Genomic DNA, 22,324 nt, shown 5'->3' with positions numbered 1-22,324 from the left:
GCTTACTTGGAATCAGAAAATGTATGTGTATACTTTAAACCTTTCACTGAATTCCTGATAAAATGCCTAAGCTTCACAGCTGGTCATGGTGGCAACAAACTACAGACTGCAAACCTAGATGGATGACTTTCAAACTTTAACCCTTAGTAAACCACAGATGAGTGATTGTATCAGATATTTTAAGCTCTTCTTTGCCCCTGATATCAAGACACTCTGAAACAAAAGAAGAGAGATGTATTTGAAAGTTTAATAATTCAGTTTCTTAGCTTGTAACAATTTTAGATGGTAAATGAATGATCTGATATTATTGTCAGTAAAGGTACAACTAAAATTGAACAAATCAGTAAGTAGGAGGGACATTTATTTTTCTAGATAGTTAAGGTCTGGCAAAGCATGTGTTTCAAGAAATGTAATAATACTGTCTCGGTACCTATGGGCTTACTCAGTGTCACTGATCTTGTTGATTGTGGATGCTAGTTGGAAATCAAAGACCTGTGTCCTAAAAGATGTAAACAAAAATAAATATTGTCAGGGCCATTCACCAATCTGGCACTCCAAGGCTACGTCTACACTGACCCCTTTTCCGGAAGGGGCATGTAAATTTCACCAGTCATCGTAGGGAAATCCGCGGGGGATTTAAATATCCCCCGCGGCATTTAACTAAAAATGTCCGCCGCTTTTTTCCGGCTTTTAAAAAAGCCGGAAAAGAGCGTCTACACTGGCCCCGATCCTCCGGAAAAAGCGCCCTTTTCCGGAGGCTCTTATTCAAAGTAGGAATAAGACCCTCCGGAAAAGGGCACTTTTTCCGGAGGATCGGGGCCAGTGTAGACGCTCTTTTCCGGCTTTTTTAAAAGCCGGAAAAAAGCGGCGGACATTTTTATTTAAATTCCGCGGGGATATTTAAATCCCCTGCGGATTTCCCTACGACTACTGGTGAAATTTACATGCCCCTTCCGGAAAAGGGGCCAGTGTAGACGTAGCCCAAGTGTAGAAGGTCAGGGCCCACAAGAGAGCTTCAAAGTCTTGCCTCTTACAGGCACTGGTTACAAAAAACTTCCCCCCAGAAACACAATACACAGGTTTTGGGGAACTGCTGACACCATCAGGTGCTTTTTATCTCTAAAAACGAGGGGTGAACACTTGAAATCAGCCCCAGAAATACCCCAAGCTCATTTGCCCCAAAAGAAAAGAGAAAAACAAGCTGCAGTCTCTGGTAGCTGACCCCTCAGTCAGAGGCATGCAGATAGACAGACCTTCCAGGACACAAGAATGAAATCATCACCTTAAAGTGATTTTTATTACAAAACAAAAAGATAAACTTGATAAAGCATACTTTGTTGGTAGATGTTACAGAGCACTAGGGAAAACAAATTAAAACACAGAGAAAAGTCTCTGGGCACAGTGCAAGGTAGTAAATGGGGAAGGGAGGCATAGTATCACACAGAGTAGTTCAAACCAAACCACAAAATAAAGAAAAAATGTCCTTAATGCAACTGAATTCACTTTCCCCTTTACTTATAATTTTCTCTTTGTTCAATCCTCTTCCATGCTCTGAATTCCGTGGAGACCTGGTAGTCCTGTCTGGGTTTTAATCATTCTGTGTCTCTCAACTCCTGATTTATCTCTCCAACACAAAGAAAGCAGGCAAGGAATCTATATCCAAATTTCAATGTTCTATCTCTATGGGTTCTCCTGGCTGCCTGGCCAACACCTTTGCTCGCTGAGTTTAACCCCATAGTCACCAGATGCTGGTCAGGACGCCTTCTGTCCATTACAAATATAGAAGACATCTTGATACTAAGGTATTCAACTTGGAAAACCCCTACAGGCATCCAGCTCACTCTTCATTAAGCATTTTTTTGGGGTCTAACTCTGCTTCACACCGTTTTTACACCATTGTAACTTCATAGACCAAGGTGAGTAGCAGCTGATTTTCAGTGCTGTATCAGATCAGAGAAACACCTCATGGTATTTTACCCTTTCTAGCTATACATACCAGGGGTGTTAAATTTGGGTTTATCAGCTAATTGAATAGTCGATGGAGTTTGCATCGATTATTCAATTAGTCAATAAGTGTGCGTCTGCCTTTGAAATGCAGCGAGAGCCCAGCTGGCTCTTGCTACATTTCAAAGGTGGAAGCGCCAAGGGGAGCACAGGGCGAGCAGGGAACTCAAGCAGTCCCCCATTCGTCCCGTGCTCTCCGCAGTACTTTTTTTTTGAAATATTGCAAGAGCCCCATTCTTGCTACATTTCAAAGGAGGAAGCACCGACAGTTCCCCATTGTGCCTATGCTCCCCTCTCCTCCAGAGATGGTGCTCGGGGGAAGCGGATTTTAAACTGGCTCCCCCAGCACCGGCTTCTGCTCCCTCTCCCCCCCCTTGCTGCCCCTCTCTGACAGAGGCAGGAAGGTGGGGGGAGCCACTAGTTGTCAGTAGTCGACTATTCGCTTACATCCCTAATACATACAAACTTTTGAAAGTTGTGTGTGAGCCTCTTTTCAGGAAAATAAATCCCATTGCCCCTCAGTTCAGCCTTGCCGTGTTACTGGGATAATGTAGGGGAAATTTGTACTGTCACTGTTCCCTGCTTTTGGCCAAAAGATAATGAACTCTTCAAGGGATGATGTTGAGTCAAATTTGGCTCAAAATTTAGCTTTTGTAAAACTTGCTCCTAGAATACTTGACAGCACTAGAAATAGGTTTGGTTTTGTTATTTTAATCCAGGGAAAAATTTGTTTCAGCACATGAACATATCCTTGCAATGTAGGTGACCTAAACATTGCTGCTCTATGTTGATGAATGAGAACTTGATGAAAGGGACTGGCCAGTTTGCATTAATTCCAGATATGAAAAATAAACATTTTTATTTCTTTTTTCACTATTGAAGTTGGTGTACTTTGTATATAACTGTTTTTACTTTTAATAATCAAAATGTTATATGATGTTGTCATAATACAGGTATTGATCTTATTTTAAAAAATATGATTTGGCCTGGGTGCCTTCCTTTGATTATTTATAGTGCCAACGGGAATGCTGGGTGTTGTCTCAAGGATTTATTTAACTAGTGGTTTGGAACGGCTGGTGCTTGAGAATTAAAGCTTTACTAGCTGGCCTTCAGATATCTCCCATATATATTTACACCATCCCTCAGTGTTCAGTGGTGCCTTACATATCCCCCCACCTTTGTATTTTCCACACACTCATTTATCTTCAAGCCTCATCTGGTTCCAGCTTTTGTGCCGATTCAGCTGTTTGAGTTTGACTTGGTTTTAGGCCCGCAGTTTCTGAATGTGTTGGATGCATGTGTTTTCATAGCAGGACCTGGATTGCTGCACTTCAGCTTCTGTAGTTCACCCTGTAGAAATCGTTATCTGTGAGACTCAGGGTACATCTATACAGTCAGTGGCAGCAAGCTGCCAATCTCCAGGGGACCAGCTTAGACTTCGGAGGTTGCACTACCACATTAGAAACAGTTGTATAGATATTGCAGACGTTAATTCCTTAGGTGTCATTCAGAAGACACAACTGCTAGGAGCTCAATGCCTTCTAGTGCCCTACCAACTTGAAGGAAATTCTTACATTCATGTTTTCTAAGGTGATGTCTTCACTATGCAGAAGATTGATGATACTGCAGTTGATCTTCATAGTAAAGATCTGCTAAATCGAACTCAGAGGGTGCCCCCTATTGACGCTGGTACTTATGCTGCTTGTGAGGAGTAAGGGAAATCCCATTGACCTGCTGCTTTGGAGACTGTATGGAAACTCGAATTAAGGTATGTCCATGTCAGCTATATAATTGATATAGCTGGAGTTGCATGTCTTAATTCGACTTTTCTCCTGCAGCGTAGACCTGGCCTGAAGTAGGAAATTGTGTCTTTCTGTGTTTTCAGCAGTGTCTTGCACACACAGTCCCCAGTCTTGACTGGACTGTAGAAATTTGTCAGAACCAGCACTCTAGATTTTCTTTGGACCCCAGTGTAGTTAGGTGGATTTACTGCTGTGGTGTCTTCACAGGTCTCTGGCTCTGTCGATGATGGTAACCAGAAGGCTGCTTGCACGTGTGCTCAATGATGTGGGCCCAATGATCACAGCAGACCCCAAGAGAGCCCCCAAAGTCCACAAAACAGACACGGATAAAAGGTGCCAGGTCAGGTTTATTGTAGAGCGAAGTACGGTAACAGTTGTCAGAAGACTCTGCTGAACCACTATGCACATGTACTTGCCACAATGGAATGACTCAATCAGTGGGAAATTTCCACTTGCCTCCCCTCCTCCTGGTCATACAAAGGGTGTCCCCCCCAAGATACCACCTTATATACAGGTACAACAAGTCACACCTTACTACTGACACTGTCAGGTTGCCACCCTCTGACGCTACTTAGACACCACCCATCACCCTGTACTTCGTGGTTTGATTAGATTATTTCTATCCATCATACTGTCATTTTAGACCTTTTCCTGAACCTGGGTCTGTATTTGTGAGGAATGGGTACCAAGGTCTTTTTTTTAATGAGCTGGTAGTACCATGTGATTTCCACTTATGACCAGTACCAATTATTATTCTGCACTCGGGCCTATTAACAGTTAATGTTTTGCACTCTCAGTCCTGTTTGTGCCAAGTTCTGTGAGCAGGGGCCTTCCTCTTGCTCACAGCTTAGCTTTGCTTTATGTGAGAGATGTTTTGTCTATTGTTAGCTAGGCCTCAGCTCCTCAGGCCAGTCCTGTGCTGCATGGGGTTAAGTTTTAGGCCTTTACTTACTATATCCAGTCTTAAGTACTGAAGCAGGTCTGTGCTCTCAAGGTGCAGATTAGGGAAGTTAAATTTAGATTAATTGGCTAATTGAATATGAATGGAATTTGCATTGACTATTCGATTAGTCGATAAGGGCCCCAGGCCTATTGCTGCACTTGAAAGAAAAAAGCCCTGCAGGGAGCATGGGGCCAGCAGGGAAATCAAATAGTCTCCCACTGCCCCATGCTCCCAGTGGCGTTTCAAAGCGGCAGTGCCACATGGAGCCTGGGGTCAGAGCCCCCAGGCGGCTCCGGGCTCCATGTGGTGCTGCCACTTTGAAATGGCACAGGGAACACGGCATCAGGCTCCATGCAGAATTTCAAAGCGGTAGTGCTGCATGGAGCTCAGGATCAGTGGGGGACTCCCCAGCTGACTCTGGGCTCCACATGGTGCTGCCGCTTTGAAATGCTGCATACAGCCTGGGGACTGCATACAGTCTGGCCCCGGGCTTCATGTGGTGCTGCTGCTTTCTGACGGAGGCAGCAAGGTGAGGGGAAGTGACTAATTGACTAGTTGTTCACATCTCTAATGCAGACAGTGTTTTAGATTTTATTTGTGAAATTTGGTTTCCTGCTAATTCAGCGTGCAGATCATTTGAAAAAAAAAAGTTAACCCAATGTAAGAAAAGAGGGATTACCCAATATAGCTTAAGGTAAAGGTACAAATGTGTTCTCTCATTTTTAGATCAGTGAGCTTACAAAAATTCAGATTTTCATTTTGATTACTTAAAAACAAATGAATCTGGCTAGCTGGTTGTTCCTTAAGCTGGTAGAACCTGGATAGATTGTGGAATCAGAATCTTTGGCTCATATGTGAGAGGGGTCGATTTACTGTAATGCTTTGTCAGCTTCCCTCTCTAGTTCTTTGTAGCCTCCATGAATCTCCTTCTGAAAGCATGAGATCAGTATCTGTACCGTATTATTCAAATTGGTTTCCTCATTGCCACTGTGCCTGCTAGGAGGGAGTGGAGTGAGCTGTTGTTGATCTATAATGCAGGCTGCTCCAATTAGTTTTAAATTGAGACACAATGACCCATAAACCTTCTTGAATTCCTGTCCACAGTGGCTTCTAAGATCCTTTTTAAACCACAACATGGTGCTAACCATTTTCCCCATATCATTTATTTATATATGTTTGTGTTTCCACCCAGCAGAAATCAGGGTTCTTTGTAGGCTGGTTTGGCCCCTGCTCTGAATAGCTGGCAAGATAAAATGACAAATAACAACCAAAGGGGCAGGGGGAAGGGTATACCACAAAATGGTGATCAGCTGGGTTATGGGCACTTGTCATTCATATTTTGTGTCATTGTTAATTAAAATCTTTGTTACAGAATCATAGTTTTATGGGATTTTTCGGGGGGGGGGTAATCAGAGCTGAAATGTAGGAGGAGAGAAAATGGTTAGAGGAAGAGAGAATATCTAAGGAGTCGCAGTGCTCAGTGAGCAGCAGTGCAGAGTGAGGATCCCAGTGGTGGGAGAAATCCAGAGTGCATGTTCCTGAAATAAACAAGTGAGCCTGTGGAGGGATACATGAAGGCCCTTTCCAGCTGTGGCTGCTGCTGTGCTCCATGTGAAGTGATTTGGGCTCTATATCTGGGATGGAAGGGAAAGGGAAGTACATGTTGAACCTCTCTAGTCCAGCCCCTTGGGACCTGACTGGTGCTGAACCAGAGAATTTGTCAAACCACGGGATGTCAATATTGTCTAGCAGCCTTACCAGCACTTCCACCGCTTACTGGGCACGTAAGGTAAATTGGAGCTAAATGACAGCTCAGAACTCTGAGAGCCAGGACTGGTGTCTGGAACACATTTTATGGGACCGTGGGAAACTTGGCCACGCCCATGATAAGTGGACAAGAAGGAATAAGAGATCCTCCGGAAAAGGCTTTATTTTCTGGAGAATCACGTCTAGACTGGCGCTTTTCTCCGGTTTATCTCCAAGCTGGAAAAAAGCGGCAGCCATGTTAATGCAAATACCGCGGGGGATATTTAAATCCCCCGCGGATTTGCCTATTCCAAAATGCTACATTAGCATCCCTTTTCCGGAAGGGATGCCAGTGTAGACACAGCCCTAGAGTTCAAACAACTGTGGTACCAGCTTAAAAATCTCTCATCTGTCTCTTGATGTGAAGAGAGTCCTGGTTTCCTCCCTCAATCCATCAGTTCCCGTTTGGGGGGCTGCTGATGGGAGAAAGGTCACAGAAAACGCAATTCTGCTTTTAAAATTTCTTTTTGGGCTTTCAGATTCACCACTGACATTGCTCTCCTGGGTTTTGTAGTTCAGGCAGAGCAGAAAATAAGCCAAGAGCTGAGGACTGCAGAAGCTTGGGCTGGCTAAGACACTTAACCTACTGTAGCTGATGGGAATCTCCATGTAGAATGACATGCTTTTGTGAGCATGTGTGCATAACAAGGAAATGGGGAGGTGAAGACATCAGTGTATAGACAGTCTGATTGACAGCCCAGCTGGTGGAGATCAGTAATTGGAAATTCATTGCACATAAATCTTCCAGTACTTACCATGAGACATAGGAAAAGATCTAAGTAGGGAAGCACTTAACTCTTTCAGAGCACTCGTAAGATTGTCAGCCTTCTAAATACTAAGCCAATGACTGTATTTTACTTTAATTGTTTTCATAGAAAATTATGACCGAAAAGGTAGGGACGTAAAATCCCATTTAATTAGTTAACCAGTTAAAGGTAAAGTTTAACCAGTTAATTGATGAAATGGGGATGGGCAGAGGGTGCAGCTTCAGCCTGCTGGGCTAGAGCTGCCCCCCTGTATGGCGCAGCCGGGCTGGAGCAGCTCCTGCACCATGTGTTGGGACTGCTCCAACCCAGCTGCTTCTAGCCCTGAGCTGGTCTGCCATGTGGGTAGGGAGTTGGTAGCCTCATGCAGGGCCAGAAGCGGCAGCCTCCTGCTCCACTTCCACCATGCGAGCTGGCAGCCCTCTGCCTATGGCAGGCCACAGATGGGGGCTATTCCCAGGTAATGGTTAACCATTACTTAGTAAGAATCACCTGTTAAGGGTGAGGCTTACCAGGTAATGGGTTAACTGATTAACCATTACATCCTTAGAAAAAGTGCCTTCAACTGATAGCATTTGTTTTAAAAGCTTTAATTATGTAATGCTTATTTCTGACCTGTTGTGAAATGTCTCTAAATTTTCAGCTTGTTCCTGAAAACATGCCTTCAAAATTTGCCCCAGGGAATGCATTTTTCCTTTGCGAAACTACATTTGCACCTGACTTGCATTTCCATATTCGTGAGTTTATTTTGTTTCAGACTCTCTACTGGAGAGTCTGAAATTGGATTTTCTGGGGCTGAAAGATCCCTCTTTGGTTTTTCTCCCAGACTGTGGGAGTCTGTGGCCACATATAGTTATCTACACTGGGTAGCTTATGTTGGGGCCCTGTTTTAAGTCCTTGCAAGGGGAACCTTCCCTTTGTGTGGCTGCGTGTGTCTTTTCTAGTGGGGGATCAAAAGAATAATGTTCCAACAACATTCCCTCTAATTTTTTCCATCCACGTCCAGAATAAATTTTGTTCTGTATACCAAGGCATGTGCAAATGTGCACCACCAGTAAAAACACATGCTGCTGGCCATGAGCAGCAGTAGGTGCTCTGCTGATCAGCTGAATCTTGCCTGGCTGGCAGCCCAAGTGCACAGTTCACAGGGAACAGAGTATTCCAATGAACTCCAGAATCCGTTCTTCCCAGAGCCAATTCAAAGGGGAGAAGGCCAACATTTCTTACTTTTGGGTATCTGTGTAGCGGTTTTTTTGGGAGTCCAGGTTGGGTATGTGTGGGGTTAATTCTGCCAGGCTTATCCTGGCAGTTTGCTGTACTCTCCAAAAGACACCAATGGAGATCTCCTACATGGGAATCACTCCAGTCCTTTGCTGCTTAGGGTGATTTCTCCCCCCGATGACAGCAGTTTACTCCTTTTAAAATGCCTCCTCGACTCCTACCATACATGATTGTCAGGACTAGCCTCACCCATGATTGCCAGGGTTGGAGTACTGGGGCTAGCCCTGCACATAGGGTTCCTCAGATGCCTTCCTCATGAGTCTGGGGCCTGTGTACCCCATCACATGTGCCTGTGAACATGTAAATATGGCTATATTCTACTCCCTGATGCTGTGGCTGATTGCAGGTGCTGGAAACAAACCAGATACATTGTTACATATTCCATTTTTAATCAGTTTAATCATTGGTGCTCTGTCCTACAGTTAATAGAGTTTGTTTCTGTTGATCACATTATGCATTATTTACTTTGGCAGTCTGTTTTCTGATCTGCTATTTGAATATTTGTCTCTCAATTCATGTCGATGTGAAGTATAGGCATTCAATGAAGAACACTATTTTAGTAACCCTGCAAAATGGAAGGCCACTTAACTATCTACTATCTTTGCACGTGCACAGGGCAACTTATAATTATCTAGGGAGTGAAATACAGTGCTAGAATGTGATAACAAAATAGCTAATGTCCCTAGATTTGTGATGTTGCTTAATAATGCTGCATCATAGTCAGGTATTTCTATAATTCAGTCATGCAGTCCATGGAAATAAAATCTTAGTAAATTATTGCTTGTAACTTCATTTTGCCTTTAAGATGTAAAAATGTCTAGACAAGTGTTTTGCGCTCTTAAAATACAGCCTTTGGATTAAAACTGCTATCCCTCACCTTTTGCTTTTCTTGCAAGGCCGATCATAAGTACTACAGAAGGATTCCTTAAAGGGAAGCTCTTGGCTACATTCTTAGCTCATTTTCAGAGTACTTTGTATTAATTATATATGACTGCAGTGTTCTGGCTCCTGATTACTAAATCTCCCATTTTGGGCTCCTTATAATGGGCCGTATGTTCTTCTGTTATCATGGGCAAATCTTAGCAAGGAGTAGTGGCTTAGTTTCTCCCTCAGTAGCTGCTTGAGTTATTCTCAGATCTTTGGCCAGATCTGTTGCTTCCTGAACGGCTGTTGGCCTTATAGTTTTTTTATTTTTTTTTTTATTAGTTTCTTCTTTGGCTGTTCAAATTAGCCTCACATCCTGTGTAAATCTTCCATAACAGTTTCCATTGATAGCAGCTAACTTGAATTTATATAGCATCTTTTATGCTGAATGACTCTAACATGCTTTATTTATTTAAAGGGTTCTAAGTGCCTGTAGTATCTGGATGCTGAACTAACATATTAAAATATACAAAACTGTGATCACTTATCTGCCCTGAGAGGCTAGTCTTGCCACCGCCTCTTCCAAGAAATCTTTGTAAACCTAATTACAGTACATGTATGGTGTGGTGTTGACTTGAACACAAAAGCATATTCTTTTTGCACCATGAGCCTCATTCCTCATCTGTCTCCATCCTGGAGGATGCCATTGAGTTCACAGGATGTATTGATGAGCTCTCTGGTTTTTCCTTTAGACTCATTTGTGTGTCACATGACTGTTTGGTGTGATATCTCATTTAACTCCTAACGTGTCAGGATTTGCTCATCACCAAATGTTGGATGGATTGTGGTAGCCTTTTTTCTTCGGGATGTGAAGGGGCCAGATCTCACCTCTGTGCTGGCCACTTTTCTCTCAGTGAAAGGAATGTAGCAGTGGAAACTGGCCCCTAAAGACTGTATTTTGACATGGGGAGGATTGCTCCTGACAGGGACTGTGGAAGATAGCTGTATTGGCTGCCTTTTGTGGACCTTAACACAAGCCCCACTATCAGGAAGAGGAAGAGTGAGTTGACGATGGAGCTGGCCACATTACAAAACAGAGAGAGATCAGGCAGTGCTGCAGCTCATATACCATCCTGGTGAGGCTGCCATAAGTTAGGCCTCTTTCCAGCCTCCAGAGCAACCTTGGATTAGGAGAACCATCTTGACCACCTTTAAAACCACAAATCCCTTTAGAACTACTTGACCCCTTTCTCCCCTGAGCTGTGAGTTCTCTGGTATATGTCTCAGAAGTGCAGCATTGGCTTTTTCCCAATGTCAGCTTAAAAGAGGGGGAGTGTGTTCTGGGGAAACATAGGGCACAGCTACATTAGTAAGTTCGTAACAGCACAGGTGCACCCGTGCAGCTACGCTGCCCTGAGTTTTCTAATGTAGCTGCTGAAAGTCGATGGGAGAAGCTCTCCTGCCAACATAGCGCTGTCTACACCAGCACTTCTGTCAGTGTCACATTGCTGAGGTAGGTGATTTATTCACACCCCTAGTGACATAAGTTATGAGGACATAAGCTGTAATGCAAATATAGCTTTAGTTGGCTAGAGTCAGGTCTACACTGGACCTGGAAGGTCGGGTTAAGGTTTGCAACTCTAGCTATGTAAAATAAGTAGCTGAAGTCGGCTTATCTTCAGCTGAGCTTGGCGCAATTTTCACGGAGGGAGGCCAATGGGAGCAAATGCTCTGGTCGGCTTCCCTTATTTCTTACGACTATGAGGAGTACCGGAGCCATGCTTAGTGTTTGATTTAGCAGGTCTTAGATATACCCACTAAATCAAATGCCAGAAGATCCATCTCTGGCACAGCAAGTGAAGATGTGCTCTAAATATTGACTTGTAGAGAAGACTTTACCCACTGAATCCCCAGCATCGCTTTGCAACATTTTCATTTTCCCCATGGAAATACTGAGTAAGCCCACTGATTCTTACCACTCTGACTACTAGTAGGTCATCATGCGCCAGTGAAAATTAGTTTGTGAGGTGTGTGACTCCTTCCTGCCTCACTCCTTTACTGAATGGTTCTTCTTTCTCCGGTGATATCAAGCTACCCATAATCCCTGCCTCTCCCTTCTCATATGCCTTCTTTCAGTGGAGCACTGGATTTTTCTCATCAGCCAGTTCTGGGCTCCTTTTGCCCACTGTCTTTCCACTCTTTCAGAGTGTCTCTGGGAACATTCATAATCCTTATGCCTCTTTTCTGCAGGTAGGTCTCAGATTCTGATGTGGCTACAAGGTTATTCTCTTCATGGGGATGTGGATCTTTGTTGTTATCATCGGCACTATTTTTGTGCCTTCCACCAAGACTCCTTGGTCAGTTAAAGCCCATGACTTGGGCATTTCTGCCCTCTTTCATGAGTCACTATAAAATTCATGTGGACTCCATGCTGCTTTTGGGATTCCTCCAGCCCCACTGTGGGGTCACTGACATGCCACATAGCAATTTATTACATCTAGTATTGTAGCTTTCATTTGTATTCGACTTCCTTCTCCCTGCCTTCTTCCCTTGTTAATAAGCCTATGTGGTGGTTTGATTGAGGCACCTTTGTTTGAGGCACTATGCATGTGTATGGTACAGTACAGTCCCTGCTGCAAAGCATTTATAATTTGAGGTATAACCGAGGAAGGGGGGAGGAATAGAAGAGGACTTGCTGCCGAGAGAGATTGTGACTTGCCTAAGGTCACAAATGAAGTCTTGTAGCAAAGCCAGGATTTGTACATAGATTTCCTGAATTCTGGTTCACAGCTTTAACTGGAGGACCGTTCTTTCTCTGCAAGCATTGTTGTTTGACAGATAACTGAGTTCAGACCCTGCAGTAGGCTGGAAACAAAATAAACCTACAAATATGGGAATGGTACAGTATAGTCATGGAGTACATATGTTTAACAGGGAATTCCTGAGCAGGGGCAGGGTAGAAGAAGGAGAGTGGAAATAGGTGCAGAAATTTCCTAACAACAGTTTGGTGGGCCTCCGTGATTAATGAGAGTGGGAGTCTAATAATCTAACCTACCGGCTGGTGGTCGCAAGTTCCTGAAATGCAATTTCTAAATAGGAAATTGGCCTTTTATCTTTGATACTTGCTACATAATAGATCAGAGCATTAGTCAGCTGAACCTGCATGGTGGTTTATTGTGCAGTTGTAAATTGTAATTATCTAGCTAACCATCTCTGATGTTAAGCTCCATAAAAGGTTGGTTTTACTTTTTTTTTAAATCTACCATTGCATGTTCATTCTGTTTATTCCTCTATTAAAATGTAAAAGAAAGGGAACAAATCCAAATTTACTAATCTCAATGAATCATTTCTGTGGAAAGTATGTATATACCAATTCTCAGAAACATGACACAAACCCCCCTCATTTGGTAAATATTTAAAATGTTCAGACATTTCTCTCATTCTTGTATAAAGACAAATCAGCATGTATATTCCATTGTTCCTATTTTAAAGTGTCAATGCTTTGAAGTCAGGATTTATTTTATTTGGTTGTGCGTGTGTATGTGTGTGTGTGTGGTCTGGCTATGTGGCTGTGAATATGCAGGATACATTGTGCTAAACAGAATTGAAAGGAAAAGAGAGACAGAAATTCGCCAATTTATTTGCCTTTTAATCATCAAAAACAATGTCTTTTAAAATCCATCTAAACAACCTAAATAAATATTGCCTCGGGCTTTAAGTCTTATAGAACAGGAGCGGTTAAGTTGCAATGAGCAGAATTGGCGATGCTTGTAATAAAGTAAATTAGCAGTTACATGGTATAAAAGTGTCCATTTTTTTACCGTTTTAATCTCCCCATGTAATTAGGGTCAAAGATGTTGGAGAAACATGTATGCATTGCAGATTTCTGATGTTTATTTCAGTGCTGACGTTTTTTAATGTAACTTCTTTCAGAGAGAAAGGGGGGAAAATCCCTAGCATGTTTGCATTACAGTTCTGTAGTGTTCAGTGTTGCTCCATTAGCACTGGTCATTAGTTCTTTCCTTCAAAGCAGTGAATGCTGATTGTCCTTTCTCTTTCAGTACTAGCCCTACTTCTTTGATAAATCATTTTAGCTTGGACTTTTACTTAGATGCTTGTTACTTCTCTTGTAAAGTGGGTTTCCGTGCAGATGATGAGAGGAGAGGATGATTCATGTTGCATTATCACTCCTTTCCCTAAACTATATTAAATCAAACATTAAGATATGTATGGTCTATTCAGTGGCATTTCATTGCGGTGTCATGAGTGGGTAGAAGTTGAGACTGTCATCATTTTATCTTCCCTCTCCTCTGTCCCCAGAACCACGGGGCAGAGGAGGTCTCTGAATCCTGTGAAGGGAGAAATATGGTGGCATGTACCAATCCCACAGTTGGCCTAAAGAGGGTCTGTGGGTGGAGTTAGCCTCACCCCACTCATCTGTAGTAAGTGTCAGACCTGGAGGGTGAAAACCTGAGGCTGAACCTGGCTCAGGTAGGGCCTGACCAGGAAGGAGAGCAGATATTTGGCTCTCAATGAGAGAAGCATGTCTGGAGTCTGGGAGCGGGTTGCAACTGCTGGCAGATGGAGCCTCCTGGAAGGGGGGGAACTCCAAGAGGGAACCCAAGGCACTTGGAAAGGAGCATCTGGAAGTGAGTCCACTCAGGATTCGGTGAACTTGTGGAGGGGCCTGCAGGGAACAGGAAGCTGACAGCTGAGTCATGGATTGCCGGTGGAGAGGGAGGACCCTGGCTTCCTCCCACCAGTCCATGGAGGAAGTCTGAGTGGAATTACCTTTCTCCAGCTTGGGGTAAGGACAACTGAAACTCCCTGGTCCCAGGGATAGAAAGCAGAGTTCAGGCTTGGACTGAGGGTCCAGCATGAAAGCTGATGGACTGTTGGTTTAACCCAGAAGGGGTGGGCATATAAGTAACCTGGACAGGGAGAGAGGAAAGGAAAGGTTTGAGTAGCAAGAAGCAGACTTCCATAGGGCCAGAACAGCAGGGGACACTAAAGGAGAAGAGCCTGCAATTGCACATCCAGGCTCCATGAGCTGTGCTAGCCAGTGCTTCCAGGTAGCCAGTCTTGCAGAGCCCAGTGAGGCACTCAGGCTCCAGTGATGGGAAGCCAGAGGCCGGGGGAATCTTAAGAGCAGGGCAGGTTTAAGACTGTTTGACCCTATGGGCACTTCTTTCTGGGAGACCAATCTGTGGGAAAGGAACCCCTTGCTCCAAGCCAGGATCGACAAAGGAAAGCTGCCTTCTTACCCATCAGGATCAGCAGGTGCATGGTCTGTTATGGTGGGAGATGTGGGGCCAGGACCATCTTCCTTGGGTCTGGCAACTGCTGCTTCTCTCTGTGCAGGAGGCTGACTGTAGACTCAGGAAGACACCAATGAATTGTTTATAGTTAGGTAACATTTTCCAGCCTTCTCACCAAACTCTGAGAGCTGCTTCTGCAGGCCTTTCTTCTGGCTCAGAAATACAGTACCAAATGGGGGACTCGGATTCTCACATCTCCACTAGGGAATCACCATTTCCCCAGTGTAATGTTCTACTAAAACCAAGATGTGCAGTTTTATTTACTGTCATGAGTAACCTAATTCCTCTTGCACATGCGCGCACTCAATCTGCCTGCTGTTGATTGTGATACATGGGTACTATATTAAAAAAGTATACTGTACTTCACATAATAGACAAAGGAAACCAACCCAAAGTCACACTCTGGTTGCTGGCAAACACATCTATGTGTGTGTTTTTAAAAATTGGAGAACAGCCGAGTGTTCATTTCCTCTGTGCTGTGAAGCTTATTCCGCCTATGCTTGGTGGGGAATGTGAGGACTTGTGTTCACTGGCAAGAAACTTCTGCAGAGGATGGTAAGCTGCCAGCTCACAAGAGTTCATCCTTTAGGACTGATAGGAGCTGCTTCTGTCCTTTAGGCCATATTGCCCTTTAATTCTTGCAATTTGGAATAAAAAGGAAGTTTCTAAGGAAGCAGCACTTCACCAGCATAATCAGTCCCTCAATTGTCCATAAAATGGACTAGAATGAGCCTGAAGTGTTTTGGGGGCTAACAGTTTTTGACTTTACTTTAAAATCTGAAATATTTCTGTACATATGAAGTGAGCAGTCTTGTTATTAATGCACTGGACTGGGACTTGAGAGATCTGGTTTCAGTGCTGTGCTCTGCCCCAGACTTTCCTTGATGTCTGTGGGGAAATCACCACCTAATTTTTCAGAGCCCGAGATTTCCTGTCAGTAGAATGCTGGTGCTAACACTGTTCTACCACACAGAAGTATTGGGAAGAGAATGATGCATTTGCTTGCGAGTCAACACCTGGGCTCAGTTTTTTCTATCCATGGCCAGCGGGAGCTTGATGCACAGTGGAGTTCAGGCATATAGACTCAGGGAGAAGGAAGAATAATTCTTCAGTGCTCTTTGTGCCTGGTTTTTCAAATGTTGCATTTGTAAACCTTAAATGGAACCACTGATTTGTTCTCGCTATCCAAAGTTTGGTGTCTTAAATCTTACTGCCTTATGGAAGGGAGATGAAAGTTTGGAGGGTATCCTCAATAGGACAGCTTGGCTAAGCATTGTTTGGAAGAGATCTTGGTAGATCATAGACTTAAACTGAGATACATTGTATACAGCGAAAGCTTATTATGTGAACCACTCAAGTGCAGTCACTTCTGGAGAGGTATGTAACTACCTTTTAACAACAGGAGTTAGCTCTACATTGCTATTTACGGTAAGAAATGAACTTCCAGTTGAAACTGCCAGGATCATTTAGCTCAGCAGAATGTAGTATCTTATAGTATAACACTATAAGGCGACTGAGGGCGGAAGTCCTTTCAGAAACAGGGAGGGCACCATAGAAAGATGAAGAAAATAATCTGAACGTAAATAACCTTATTAAATAGCATATAAGATGTAGAGGAAACTGCCAAAAAGAATGAAATGGAATGGAGGTAATGTTGGACAGTCATTAAATTGCAGTATTTTATTCTGTTTTTTCCTCCCTTCAGTTAGTCTCATAACCTTAAAATTATTTAATCATGGGCTTTTTTTATTCCTTTAACTCTTCAGTATCTTCAGTAGCACTTGTGCATGAATGTCTGAACATTTTGAATTGACCTTATTCTTATGGAAATGCGATCTCCCATTAATTTAACAGGATGGATTTGAACCTGCTGCTGTAAACCCAGCTGTTCAGTCAATGAACTAACTCAATGTTTTTTTATTGTGGTTGGTTTGTAGATTAGGACCACACCAGAAACAAAAGGAAATAGCCGATACTGATAATTCAAACTGGTATTTGTGTGCAAGTCCACTTCTGGGTTTTGTTAGCCTGAATTTTCACTAGTCCATGAGAAATAAAATATCTGTCTTCCTTTGCCTAGCTAGTGACTGTCTTTCATTTCTTTGATTTGAAAATATGGATTGAAAATATGTGCAATGGAGAAAAGTTCTTACCTTGAGACTCCCAAACAAGCAGGTCAGATTTAAACACAACGTTAGAACATTCTTCTATTAATGCGTGTTGTGCAAATTATATCAGTCAGTTGTAGATTGGATTGTATTAATTTGCAATGGCAGGAGTTAAGGCTAATAATTGCTTTTTCTCCATAGTGAAAGCCTGCAGCAGATTGTTTTTACATGGCAATCTGTGATTGATAGTTCAGTGAAAATAGGACCAGAGAGGGTTACTGCTTCCTACCCGCTTCCCCTTCAAATTAAAATAATTTGCAGTCTAAAGTGCATTGTGGCACGTGCTGTTGGTATGAGCCAGTGAACACATTACTGATTCCCTTAAAGCAACGAACTTGTTAATGCATTTCATTTACCAACCTATGCAATTATAGTGTGGGGAATCCACTTAAAACAAATGAGCTTCTGATACAATCCCCAAACTGGTCAGCAAACTTCCTGTCTATTTAAGAGTACATTAGACAACAGAAATTGACCTGGTGAAAGTCAGTTTGAGAGTTGTACTCTGTCCATTGATTTGAAAGATCTGATATATATACTGTGGAGCCTTCATTGAAGTAAGTTACCAACTTTATGGTTTTTTCAAGTTTCTAACAAATGGTTAACATAGCTTGTCACTTGCACTGGTGGATTTTTCTCTGTGCTGTTGGATCATCCTGAGATGGATGAGTAAGGTGGTTCCCCCCCCCCCCCAAACTCTAACAGTCACCAATTGAATGGCTGCTTTATTGTTCAACACTGCTAAAACACAGCTTATTTTAGATCAATCATAGTAAGGAGCTAGCAAAGTACAGTGTTAATTGGGTCCACTGGAATTCTTATTCTCCTGGGACCCAGAGCTTTGTTGTGGGGGAGGGGAAGGCGAACCCAAGGCGAACTGCATAAAATATAAGTGCATTAGACATCCAGGCTTCTGCCTGCATTGCTGGAAGTGGAGACGGCTTTTTTTTTTTTTTTTGCAGAATTTGGAAACTTACTGTTTCATTCCCATTCATTTTTGGAATTAGCTCTTTTTTGTGTGTGTGGAGGAAAAATGATATGTTTTATTGTATTCCTCTCTTTCCTGCAAAACTGCAGAGCTCTGCTTTGAAAACTGCTGCCCTAGAGAGCAGTTGCTTGGCTATCCTGTTAGCATTGTTCTAATGCTCATTCCATATGTATGTCACATAGAAGCTCTCTCCTCCTCCTCTGCTCCCCTTCCCCCAATCCAGGCATTTGCTCCCCCCCTTCCTAAAGACAGACTTTATTTTTTTTCCAGAAAGCTTGCAAGCAGGGAAATTCAAACTTAATGATCCTGTACAGTTGGGTTATGTATATAGCCAAGGCCAGTTCCTCCCAATGCAAGGAACTATTACTATTTTTTGCCTCTCTCTCCTTGTGTAAGCACAAGGGTTTTCGAAATTAAGATCTGTAGTTCTTTTTGCTTTTCCTCGTTACCGTGGTAGCATGTATCTCTGTTGTGGAAGAATGAAGCAGACAGGCTTGAGTTTTTTATGTTCAGTGCTTTTGGGACCACTACTGAGAAGTCCACAGAGGGATGTGTACAGCAACTGTACCCACTGAGTTTATTATGCTTATTGGTCACTTATTCTGACTAAAAGGTAAGGGCTTCTGTAACGTTTCTGTTAAAAGTCTTTGTGCATTGTTTTGTGCAGTGATTGTTTGGTGTTTGTAACTAATTGGTCCATGAGGAGGAAGGATATGAGAGTTTTTGATTTACATGTTGTACATCAACTAGTCAAAGCTCTTTATATCTGGGGTAGGGTTTTTTTTAATGTCATTACAAAATAGGATGGATATTTGCTAGCACATACACCATGTATTTCTGAAGAAAAAAATTTGTTTCCTGAATTTTTTTCCTTTTCATCACAAGTAGTTCTCCCACGTTAATATTGGTTGAGGTATAAAGGCAAGCCAAAAACTTTGCATCTTATCCTTTTCTACTCCTCTTTCCCAACTAAGAAATTCATTTTCTTTCTCTCTCTCACTCGTGCGCGCGCATACACACACACACACACACACACACACACACAATATTTGGCAAATATTGTTCATTATTTCTTTTTACAGTAATTAAATATACTCAGATACTCTTTGCAAGGTAAGAATGCCACAGTTCAGCAGACAGCAGCTTATGCCAGTTTTAATATTATTGGATTACAGTGCATACTGTGGAAAGTTATTAGTTTCCACAGAGACCAGTTTAACTGGGGGTGTTTGAGGGAAAAGATATGGTTGCATTGAAGCTATCCTATCCTGGGAATGGATAGGGGCTTAGAGAAGCACGTGAGATATTATTTCTTCTTATGTATTGTGCACAATAATGATAAAGTTTTATTATGTCTGTGGAACAGAAAATCAAATTATGGATTGTTTTTTATTGAAGGTTACCAGAAGAAAATGAGTAGTTACCTAAAAGGAGAGCCTAGAAGGCTTTTTAAATTATTCTTTATAATCAAAATCAGATTTGTAAAAATAATTGTGTGTGATGCAAATTTTATGGGAGGAATAAAACCTTCACTAAACACAAAGCAGCACAGGATGCTGTATCATTGTGATCTTTGCAGAAACCTGTTAAATCTATAACCTTCACGAGCAGAAATCCCTTGCCCAAGTCCATCCTTTTAAAAGCTCTTAGCTCAGAGGGCTCTGTTTTATGAAACATATTTTGGCATTGTAAAATGAAAGTGTATGCATTCACTATTGATCAATCCCTTTAACTGTTACATATTCTATTTATTTTGGTGGTTTAGCTGTAACATTTGTAAAGGCTGCATTGCTTTATTAAGTACTGCATTTGTAAGGCTCCATCTTATTCATTTATAGTTTTTGGTTCTCTGCATAGAAAAATGCATCTGTTTAAGTGCTTTTGTTTCATCTGTTTTAAAATGATCAGTAGTAGATTCAGCTGAGCAAGCTTCTTTACTAATCTTACTTTGCTTTGAGTCTTGCCTGTGCATATTTAAATAACTGGAAATTCTGCCAAATGTCCAATGCATTTAGTTTGCAGTGCTTTAAAATCCAAAGGTGTGAAGAAAAAGACAGCCGGCCCGTCTTAAGGCATGAATTTCTTCATTTACAACAGTTGGGGTTTTTTTAATGTCATTACAAGATGGGATGGATATTTGCTAACACATGCTCTGTGATGTATTTTCCCATGATTGCTGCTTTATATGAGTACAAAGAAAACAGTCATTTAGATAACTGACGTCCTTTTTAGAGTATAGAAATGAAAAAGCAGTAATAAGTTAAAAATTGGCATCTGCTAATTATACTGAATACAGATTGTGAGCTCTTTGCAAGTCTTCCCTTTCCTTAGTGTTGTTAGCATATTTTAGCACTGGTAACCAAGGGAAAGGAAAGCGACTTGAACATTTCCACATAAAAATGATGACTGGTGAAGATTTTTTTAATGTTTTTGTCCTCTCTGAGATGGAAGGATATCATATGGCCATGTGGTTGCATGCCTTTGGGGAAATTGAAGAAAGATCATTGAGACAGAATTGTTTAAAAATTCCTATTGATTCATTTTGACCCATATTGACCCACACATAACTTTCAGGCATGAAACTTAGTTCTCAAGCTAGGTTAAAACTTGGGAATTTTAGATGTTCTTGGTCTCTGAATATTTGATTCACTTTTGCTTCTTGAAGGGAAAAACGGTTTATTTGTTCTCATCTGCAGGCATTCATAGCAAGTATTATTTTGATCTCTTAATTCCAAAAACTGCAAGTGCACCAGGAGGACCTTATCTACCTCAGAAGTTATGATTTGGCCTCTTTGCTTTCTCATTGCGTAACAACAGCCCTAATCTGTGGGGACTGAATGGGAATCTGTCTGAAACCACAGACGTCCATTGCTCATGCTAAAGGACCATGCCCATCTGTTTGAAGCAGCATCAGATTCATAAACCTCTTGTGTGGTTCAGCCACTAGAGGGGGGGAAAGAGCCACTCTATTTTAGTGTGGGCTATAGCTGAGTACCAAGTTTCTCTGAAGGAGGGATTAGTTTTCTGTATATTGCAAACTCCCTCCTAGTTATTTGTAGGATGAAGGCCTCTAACAGAAAAGTTAGCACTGGGGAGACTGGGGCAGCAGTTTTGGCTAAAGCTGTTGTACTAATCTATGCCATCTACTAAGGGCAAACCCCATGGGGCTGCTGTTTCTGTCATTCAACGAGCCTGCAGTGGTACATGATGTGGGAGCTGAATTGTGTTGCCTTGGCTTGATGACCTGAGAGGTTGATAAAGGGGTCTGGTGCTTTCATATCTTGATTGTTGGCTTGAATGTAATTCTCAATGGTAATTAGTCAAAATTATTACTCACTAGTTTCTTAGTGGATTGCAGATATAAGTTGGTGGTCTTGTTCTAGTTCTAAATGGACAGATGTGCATCTCACACAGTTGGCACTAATTGATTATAACTCCATCCCCTTGTCAGTGTTCTGTTCCCAGAGGCGAAAGAGACAGAAGATGGTAGAACTTTCCTGCAGTGTTTCTGGCAGGTTAGGGTTGAAGCTTATTGCAAGGGCTGTGTGGAAATCTTGTGCTCTGAATTGTTGCATATTACAATTGCGTCTTTATTTTTTCAGTCATATGGGCCTAATTATGCTGAAAACTCAGGGAGAGAAAGAGAGAGAGAGAGAGAAAGAAAAATAGTTTTTTTTAGTTAAGCATGAAAATACCCTGTTTTTAGGTTAATTGCAAAAAAGTCTGTCTCTCTACTAGGAATTCAGCACCTTTCATGACAGCTGTTGTTTGTTCTTGCAAGGAGCTTTTTGAAATAATGAGGTATTTGTAAGAATAATGGTTGTAGATTCAAGCCTTAAATTAACTTAGAGACTGATCCAAAGTCCATTGAAATCAATGAAGCCTTTTCCTTGACTTTATTAGACATTGGATCAGGCCCTACTAAAGTGTATATTTGTGTATGCCTGGGTCTATGCACCCAAATGTGTTGAGAGCTTTATATTTTAAGAAGATAAATATAATTACTAAATTAAAACTATTTAAAACTTCAACATATTGTTTGCTATGGGCCCAATCCAGCGCCCACAGATGTGAATGAAAAATTCCCATGTATTTCAGTGGGTGTGGGATCAGGCCCAGTAAACAAAAGAACATCTTTATAAAGAAGTGTTTTCCTCTGCAGTCCCTTCCCTCATAAGTAAATAAAAGATCAGTTTTTCTGCATGGGAATGTTGAATTTTAAACTGACACAACTAAGTGGCCAAAAGACAGGCTTATTGCATAAATAAAATATGCAGGGTTTGGTTGTTTGAACTGCATTAGCATTATAATGGAGAACTGCATGGTGAGTTGGCTAAGGTGGCCAGGCAGAACTGGGGGTGCTTGTTGTGCGGAAATACTAAGAAC

General features: G+C 42.0%; 1 protein-coding gene across 8 annotated transcripts in view; it reads left to right on the top strand.

Moving 5' to 3' along the window:
- Nucleotides 1-22,324, top strand: part of FAT3 (FAT atypical cadherin 3) — a 640,498-nt gene that overhangs the window by 90,492 nt on the left and 527,682 nt on the right. The window contains exon 1 of one of the 8 annotated variants that reach the window (XM_006112202.5): nucleotides 18,202-18,551. The exons of the other annotated variants lie outside the window; for them this stretch is intronic. The gene's annotated coding sequence lies outside the window, so the exon portion shown is untranslated. Of the gene's footprint in view, nucleotides 1-18,201; nucleotides 18,552-22,324 lie in introns of those variants that run through there. 8 annotated transcript variants of the gene reach the window in all.

The sequence above is a fragment of the Pelodiscus sinensis genome, chromosome 1, assembly GCF_052426305.1.
Source record: "Pelodiscus sinensis isolate ZL-2025 chromosome 1, ASM5242630v1, whole genome shotgun sequence".
Lineage (NCBI taxonomy): Eukaryota > Metazoa > Chordata > Testudines > Trionychidae > Pelodiscus > Pelodiscus sinensis.
Note: the sequence above shows the minus strand (reverse complement) of the source record. Positions and strands in the feature narration are given on the sequence as shown.